This window comes from Trichoplusia ni (assembly GCF_003590095.1).
Source record: "Trichoplusia ni isolate ovarian cell line Hi5 chromosome 22 unlocalized genomic scaffold, tn1 tig00003302_group21, whole genome shotgun sequence".
In the NCBI taxonomy this organism is placed as follows: Eukaryota; Metazoa; Arthropoda; class Insecta; order Lepidoptera; family Noctuidae; genus Trichoplusia; species Trichoplusia ni.
Window position 1 is genome coordinate 1 of NW_020799862.1, and position 9,634 is coordinate 9,634.

At 33.1% G+C, this 9,634-nt stretch overlaps 1 pseudogene; it reads right to left on the bottom strand.

The window, feature by feature from the left end:
• Window positions 1-2,932: 2,932 nt before the first annotated feature.
• On the bottom strand, window positions 2,933-8,078 carry LOC113506676 (annotated as a pseudogene).
• Between the last annotated feature and the right edge of the window lie 1,556 nt (window positions 8,079-9,634).

The following is a 9,634-nucleotide window of genomic DNA, read 5'->3' on the forward strand; positions in this document are numbered from 1 at the left end:
GTTAAACGAAAAATCGACGATAGTGGTTACATGTAATTAGTGACGATCGTGCATCCAAATGCCTTATTACAATCGTACAATGCAATTATTATAAGCTTCTGTCACCAAGCAATATTAACAAAAATACAATGCAGATCCCTGAAAACCCCGTTCAAGGCGGGGGTGCGATGCTGAAGGTTCCATTCCAATGACCAGACAAAAAAATTGGTAGGGAAAATATAGCCCATCAAATTCATGACTGCACCGTAGCTCAACTTTTCAACTGTGCATTTTACGTTTCATGAGATACGGACGAGACAACTGAATATTTTACATTGTTCCTAAAAAAATTGCAACTTTTTTAAGCGTGACAAAGCAAAATATACTATCACTTGACACGTTACAAATCTATATTCTATATACTAATATATAAAGCTGAAGAGTTTGTTTGTTTGAATGTGCTAATCTCAGGAACTACTGGTCCAAATTGAAAAATACTTTTTGTATTGAATAGACCATTCATCGAGGAAGGCTTTAGGCTATAAACCATCACGCTGCGACTAACAGGAGCTAAGATACAATGGAAAATGTGAAAAAAACAGGGCAGGTATAAATCATAACTTATATCTTCTACCCACGGGGACGAAGTCGCAGGCAACAGCTAGTTATAAATAATAGTACAGATAAGTAACAGTTCAACGAGCGGCCAATACTCAGACTGCCTTTCAGTTGAAATGTTTGTTCTACGATAACAGTTATTTTTAGCTTTCAGTCTAGTAATATTGCACTTAGCATTGCAAATAACCTACTCAATTGCTATCGAACAATAATAAATATAAATACTATTAGTTCTATATTTGGTTTAAAAATATAATAAAAGGCAAGAGAGTCCTTCTGGGGAGTGGTTAACGCAAACTCCTCTATGTATATATCTCTATAAATAGAGCACTTAGGAAGCGGTGAAGGATTGGCAATTTAAAGTGATAACACAGGACCTTGTGTATTGTATGTATTTTGAACGTTGTAGTTTACCTTATATGTTATTATTCGCTTTATATAATGATAGACAATTGCACCGCTTGAAGGTACGGGTATGGGTATACATTTATGACCTCTTTCTTTAACGTAGGATTCCAAAAATATTTTTTTTCTTCTCATAGTTTTAACTGTCACTTAAATAATTGTCAAAAGACCTAAATAATTCTAGCACCATTATCATTAAAAGGTCAATAATAGTAAATAAACAAAACATTAACACCTAAAAATTATGAAATAATACTGGCCACTCACACCCAATACACAGCAAATATTCTAAGGAACGTTGCTATTTAAATTAAATTCAAATAAAAAAACAATTGTCGATACCTTATACGTTAACCACACTGTAGTAAATATCACTCCGAGCTGCCAACACAACACTACTGCATTCGAAAGATCACAGCTCGCGACTGACTCTCAAGGTGCAACCAGGTGATATAGGCCGCGAAAATATTTATGCTAAGCATCTGTTTCCCAAGGCAATTGATGCATTGCGTAGTATTTGTTTTTAGACCTTATAGCTACTAATATGTTTATTAACATAAAACATACATAGCGGCACACAGTAGCGAGGCTGTGTAAACAAAAATATGTTTATTTATTCAATTTTTTATTTTATTCAATGCTTTACTTGCAGAAGTTATCTACTTGACTTTTATGATTTGTAATGGAGTCAGAGGACTGTTTGCTGTGGAGTAACTTAGGGAATGCCTATGCTAGGCCTAGCAGTGGGCTGAATGGATTGATTGAATACAATGAAACAATTTTATTCACACTTCAGAAAGACAGGACTCAATACTGTGACTCCCGGACGAACATGCCCACTGCTTTACCAACCAAAGAGGTGCCTGACCAAGAGTTAGATTTTGTTCTTTGTATTGTGACACGTCTTTTGATGAACATATTTAATAAGAATGATTTAAATGAAGATATGATGTTTTGTTTTTATTTCTAATACGCCGTTTTCTTAACAGCGTAAATTTTAATAATTAATGCGCCTTTGTTAGGATTTTTGATTGACTGCAGATATTTTTACAGTACCTAAGCAAAATTGTGTCTAAATTTTTTTGCGTACCTGTTGAATTAGATCGCCGCCATATTATTACCTATTATTAGAGATAGTCTATTCAAGTATTTTAGAATTCAGTACCCAAAGAGTAAAATCGGAACCTTATCACAAAATTTAAATAATCCAGTTATTTTAGGTGCAGGAAAAATCCTAGTAATCTGAACTTTTGTATGTCCCTTTATTACTGTATTATCATGAAGATTTGAGAGAGCTGAAGTTGTGCAAATTTTTGCTCATCGATATCTTTCAGGTAAATAACACTTTTGACGTTAATTCACACTAAAAGATAAATTAATATTTTTTAATATGAAGCCTACCTACAAACAAGGAAATTTGTAATAAACTTATAAATATATCATGTGTGTATCCTTTCAAACATTCGAGTGCTATGGTCTACGTAACCTCTAAGCCTTTTAGTCCAAACATTTTCAACACTGTTACGGTATTTGCCTAAGAGTTGCCTGACTGCAAATTAAAGAACCTCAATCAAGGCATCTGAGTCAAGGCAAAGCATCGCCGTTCGCCGCCAAAATTGGTAGGACCAGTCGGTAGTATAAAAATGAACTCCAACACCTTTAATTCGCTACGTTACCTTATAAGCGATATTTGTACATTTTTCCCATTCGTCGAGATCCCTAAATTCTACGTAATTGGATAACTTTATAACTAAAAAAATTTATGAAGTACTTTGTTTTTTCGTTACATACTTACCTACATAGATCAGTCTCTTAACGGATTCAAAATTCTGCTTATACCCTCTGAGATCTCCGCCATGGGCATGAAATGGAAAAATTCATTAAAAGAAAAGCAAAGCATTCATTAAATGGGGAAATGAAAAAGCAAAAATTCTTTAATAAGTATAAATTTATTTCACTAATTGCAAAATACTTGTGACTTCAGTGTTTAAAATATCTGTAAATGTGTTCTTATTACTTATACCTACACGATCCAAGAGCCATTATATTTTCGTTGAAAATCTCAAACTCACTTTTCAGGTTCGGCTTTGCTTTATTAACATACTACACTCCCTACAGTGCTAAATATCTTAAAATACGTTGTTCAATGTATATAAGGTGGACAGTGCACATAAGGTCTATCACCATGTCTTAAATTAATATCATTAACGTTGTGAAAGCGTGACAGTTCAATACCCGGCGTAGAGTGGCATCTCTCTTTCATACCCGCAAAATTACCAAATAAGCTCAATTGACAATTATCACATAAAAATAAATACATTGATCCTTATATTATTCACACAGTATGCGTATAATTTCTTTGTCTGCTTCCTCTAATATCTTCGTTACTTCTGTAGCAGGCTGGCTTCTGTGAACCAACCAGATCGACGCACTCTCCGCATTCTTGAAAACTTCAACTGTACCACGTGCAGCATCCTCCGAACTGGAAAAGGGATTATACATTTTATTTGTAGAGTCGTAGTTTTGTATTTTTCGGGCGAGTTGCAATACATTGCGGAGCTGAGCAGCTCTGGTATCAAAAGTAATATCAACATCGCTGGCGATGTATTGCAACTATTAGGTTATACCCTTCCTCATTTATACTATGGGGTGGGCAAGCTATTTCAGAAATACAGCTAAGCACAAATTTGGCATCTTATTGTCTATCTGAGGAGCCTGCCACCTCTTCAAGAAAGAGTATTGCAATTATAAAAGCGAAATGGCACGCTTTACACTGTAGAGTGGCATCTCTCTTCTACAAAGTAAAAATACTTCCTATAAACGGTATTGGAAATTTTACATGTAACTAAAGGCAGCGCATTTTGGTAATTACCCGTACGTACAGATCATTGATCTGAATCTTCATGCGAATACATTACAGTAATACATGACCAAAAATACCAAGATTTCTGATAACAAAACAAAGACCGTGATTGCACCAGAAGATATGGAACTCTACTTTTAAGATAATAATGATGGATTTAATTGATGTTGAGACAAGATAATCGTTATCAATTATTATTATTTTTGAATATTTAAACTATGTTAACCGGAAACGACTCATTGGATAAGTCAGAAAAGGAAAAATGGTTTAGCACAGACAGCCAAAACGTACTGAAGACAAAATTCTAACTTGACAAATACAAAATATTATCAGGTTTTTTACATACGAATTTATGTAGAAAAGTACCAAAAGTTGGACAGTGAATGCTTACAAGTGAAAAGCAGCACTTTAAGTCTAAAACAATCTAAGGCGGTAAATAAATGTCCTAACTATTAATTTATAAAACTGGACTAGATTACTAGCCTTGAGTAATATAATATATATATATATAATATATATAGTAACTCATACGTACCTTTGTATAGGAACAGAGTTTACTATAGCCTTCACTGTTTCATCGAATTGACGGTCAAAAGTGTTCATAGTTTTTAAAATGGGAGTATCGGTGACTCCATAGGCAACCCCAATTACTCTAACGCCAGTATTAGCACAGGTATCTTTCTGAAAACAAAAAATGAAACGTGTTTTTTTATTGGATCCCAAAGAATTCGGACGTTCTAAAAACGTCTGATCGTTTGTCTGGACTTAATTAAAAGTGATTAAAATGACTGGACATTTTAATCTGCGGAAACATTCTTAGTGAGCTGAATTTTTGTATATCCTTTTATGACGGCGCTGTGATGAAGACGTGAAGGTGTGAGTAACATTAATATCGTGCCGTTAATGAAGGTCAAAAGGTCGCAGAAAATCATTATTTTAGCAATCAATGGTCTATGGCTCAAAGGTCAATATAAAAAGATACATTATTATCTCTAAAATTTTCTCTCCATCTTTGATGAGTTTTAATTCGTATGTTTTATTAATTTAATAAAACAAAAATTACGAATCCAGGGAATTGTCTTTTTAGGAAACCACCTGACGGACATTCGTAATTACTGAAAATTATTACTTACACCGATACAAGTGCTGAATTGCAAGACGGCTTTCTTATTTGATGAGTACACGAAGAGAGGTGGACAGATAGGTGCGAGTCCAGCTATTGAGGATATGTTGATGATCGCTCCACCCCTGCCTCCTTTGTCTGTTCGCATCAGTTCCAAGCCTTTTAGAGTTCCGAAGACTGTCGCTATCTGAAAATTTCCAGATGTTTCAAAAGTCAGAAAACATTAGACCACAAGTAGATAATAGACAAGTAAAGAGAAAATAGTGAATTAAAAAAGGGATTAGGTAAGTTATCCATAATAAATGTCATATTAAGACTAAAAAAATAGTTAATAAAAAACTTAACTTTTATTTTCCGTTGTTACAGTTTTGCTATTGTATAATTGCCATCACAAGACTTAACATCTATCATAACCCCTGACATCAGATTCAATGAGTGATTAGCTTCTTATATTAGCCCATCTGAAAAAATAGTTTAGAAAAAAATATACTCACGTAATTTATTTCAATTTGTTTCCGCACAATGTCCACGGTACTTTCATCAGGGATCCCGGCATTATTGATCAAAACATCAATGAACCCATTATCCTCTTTGGCATCAACCAATGCTCTAAAAAACTGCTCTGTGTTGGTCACATCGCATTCGGAAAACTTCACTTTGTCCTCACCATATTTTTCATTCAATGATGCTTGTAGAGATAGTCCTGATTTTTCGTCCACGTCCAGAATTCGAATATGCTTTAATTAAACATGAATAAGTATTATTAAATGATGTAACGGTTTACTCACGCGTATTTATCGGGGTAGCCAGACTAGTTTCGGACCCAACCGGAGTCCTTAATCATGAGTAGACGCGGCGGGATCGCGATCGCAGTCCGAAACTAGTCGGGCTACCCCGATAAATACGCGTGAGTAAAACGTTACATCATTTAATAATGAATCAGTCTCACAATAGTTATTATAAAAATGAATAAGTTTTATCATATGAAGCTAAAATTAAAATTTATGGGTTATGTTAAAATAATATTTTTACGAAGATAAGTACAATATATTACGGCAGTACCTAGTAACTAGATTTTACTAAATATATCTAATATTAGATACAAATTTCAAAAATATACTTTTATTAACTAACTCTTTGCATCGAGCTATTTTTACTTGAACATCAAATAATGTCGAGGTTATCAATGAGATTTTATATTTAACTGAATGCACAGATAACCGAGTGGTATAATAAATATAGGTCACCAAGCCATTATTAATGAAATACTCGGATGGTACAATAATTATATTTTAGTGAAATTATAATAAAACACATTTGCGATTCTATGCGGTTAACAGGTTCGATCCTAACGCAGGCAAATGTGCCTTTTTAAAGTTATATGTAATTTCTTAATAATTCTAAATTAAGAAACTGTTTAAAGGAAAACATCGTACTAGAACCTGAAATCGCCAACCGGCAGGGCCCTTCTATTCGCGGGGCCCGTAGCGTTTGCTAATCTTACTACAGTTACTACGTGGTCAATCCGGGACTGATTAAAAGTGTGATACTACTACACGACCATCAACTGACAATAATGTGGACAAATGCGGACAACATCACATACATTGGTTTTGAACCCAAAGTAAGTTGCTAAAGCACTTGTGTTATGGAATTCAGATACAACGAAGGTACCACAAACACCCTGACCCGAGACAATGTTGAAATGTGAATTTTTACATTGACCCGACCGGGGATCGAACCCGGGACCTCAGAGCTAGCGACACCTTGAAACCGGTGCGTACGTAATGTATTTAATCAACAATTATACTTATTTCATACCTACTGATAATATTTTCTGCATGCTCGCTTAGGCTAACAATGAGAAGAAGTTTTACAATAACGTACTCAAATAATTATACTTGTGTCGTATAAAACTCAGAAAATAGAAAAAAAGGCATTACGTAATATTTTATTATTAATGATACTAGGTACATTTATAAGCTTATAACTATTTTTGTTTAGCTACTAACATAATGTTGTTTATTGTATTTCGCAACCACTATCCAGCAAATAATAAGAAAAACTTTTTTTTTTAATGTGGTACTTTAACAATTCTAAAATCAGATTTTTGAAGGATTTCAGTTCGGTCGTCTCTTTTACGGCACCTTCTGTAGTTTCCAGTAAGAGTTTCGAAAATTATTCTAAGACTCAACTAATAATAAAATTCGTCAAACAAAATATCTTCAGAATACCTGGATCTCGAAATCCAATTAAAAATTAAAAAATATAGGCAATTTGCAAATGAGGTAATCCACTTTGTGGACTTTTTTGACTTTGTTTTCTCATGAAAAAGAGATTTATTTAGTGGTTAGATTTTAATACCTAAGCTACTAAGACCTAATTAAGTACTTACTAAATTATAAAGCAAGTTGAAATTAGAAATCAAGTCAAATTTGTAAGATTTGAGGTCAAAAGTGGGAATGAATTGAATGCGGTGTATTTTTATGGTCATCCCAGCAAAATGGATACCAAATGAAAGCCTATCATTACTTTTATGTATTGTGAGTAGTTACAAAATATAAAACATTTAGGTAGATACCTCCGCGAAACCTCGAAGATGGAAAGACCGAAATTAACGAATTAATAAAATTCAACCGAAAAGAAATCCTTCGTGTATTAAATGACTGAGAAAAAATGCAACATCAAACAAACAAGAAAAAAATTTTTGCTTACCTTTGCTCCTTCTGCCAAAAATGATCGGCGACCACAGCACCAATGCCATTAGAACCACCAGTTATAACAACAATCTTATCGGTTCAAATCGTACATGTTGGTTGCTCAGACGCCGATTCGACTGTGAGACGAAACTTCCAACGGTTCGTAATCAAATGATATTTATAGACACTAGACAGGTCTACACTCTTATAAATTAAAAAATCCTCTAATAACGCAGCTGTTTTGTCCCACGTACTAACACGTAAGGTGTAGCTCATACTGTAATGAATTAAATTCCTGTGCTACTTAATTAAATTGATGATAAACAGGTTCTCACATTAATAAATTTCTAAAAATTCACACCAGGTTCATGAGATACGTGGCAAATACCATAATAAGTTAATAAAATAAAATCCTTATTAATTCCTTATTTTTTTACTAGATAACTACCTATAATAACAAAATATGCGTGCACGTGGGGAAGCGTAATTCTTAAGTTTAGAAAAACCTGCGTGAGTTATTCAAATTGCTTACAGAATTTATGTAGGTAGTAAGTACTAGCTGTTGCCCGCGACTTCGTCCCCGTGGTTAGAATATATAAGTTTATGATTTATATCTACCCTGTTTTTTTCCACATTTTCCATTGTATCTTCGCTCCTATTAGTCGCAGGCGTGATGGTTTAGGTACTGCCTAAAACCTTCTCGATGAATGATCTATTGAACACAAAAATATTTTTTCGATTTGAACCAGTAGTTCCTGCGATTAGCGCGTTCAAACTATTCAGCTTTATATATTAGTATAGATATATATAGATTGGACAACAGCTAATTCAGTGCGAGTCGTTCCTTACGTATAAAAGTTTGAAAAAAGCACTTAATGAGTATTGTTCGTATCCTAAAACCCATCCTCCCAAAAATACTAATAAAATATATTTTTCTTCCGAAGAATATATAAGATACAGTACCTATAATTTGTCATCATATTCAAATGTTCCTTATTAATATGAAATGACTTGACAACTCGTAAGTAGTTAGCGTAGCATCAATACTATACTTATAATACAGAAAAATGTATATTTAATAGTAGGTACAACTTACCTAAAGCATAAAATAATGTTCGCAAGATATTATAAGCGTATCTAATATATTGATACAAATTATTCAACAAGAAAGTATAGTTCTTTGTATAATAATTTAAATGTAAGATAAAATGCTGGCCTTAGAAATCTCTTATGTAAGCTGGTAATTGATTAATATTACGATCACTATCGCATTGTAAGTATAAAGATATGAAGCGGCCAATTTAAGAATTTATCAAAGAGGATTTCCGTTGCTATCTCGATAGTAATAAGTAACCGAACGACATTTTCTTTCGTTTCGTAACGGTTGTCTATTTGACTCCTTCAAATAGCTATAAATGATTTTATGAACATAATTATCTTATCCTACTGTTTATTATTTTATTTTACTACGGACTGTTTCCTTCGTTTGTTACAGTTTCTGCCGTATAATTTACCCTTACGAAAGTAAGTTGGTAAAAAAGAAAGTACTTTAACTTTGTTCAAATTTTATTTGTTGTAATGACGAAATTATTATGTAGAGGGAAAAATTAGTATGATTGATAAGTTATTGACAAGTTTGTTACCAATTAAGTAACAAGTAATATTGTCTAAATAAGTCAATTTTAGTACCATATTGAACATCTTTTATTTTTAAATAGAATGTTAGAATATTATAACGAAGTGATCCATTCCTAACTAAGTAAATGCATTTGTTGTTAGTTTGTCTGAAAATAACTACATAAAAATAAAATAAATGTTTTAAAATTTATGCTTTTCAAAAATGGCGCCTCTCATATCTAAAAGTTAGTACTTAAGACTCGTTCGGAAACTGTTCTCGGTAGTTAGAAATATTTCTTTTTCAGCTTTTATGAGCTGGTTATTTTAAAT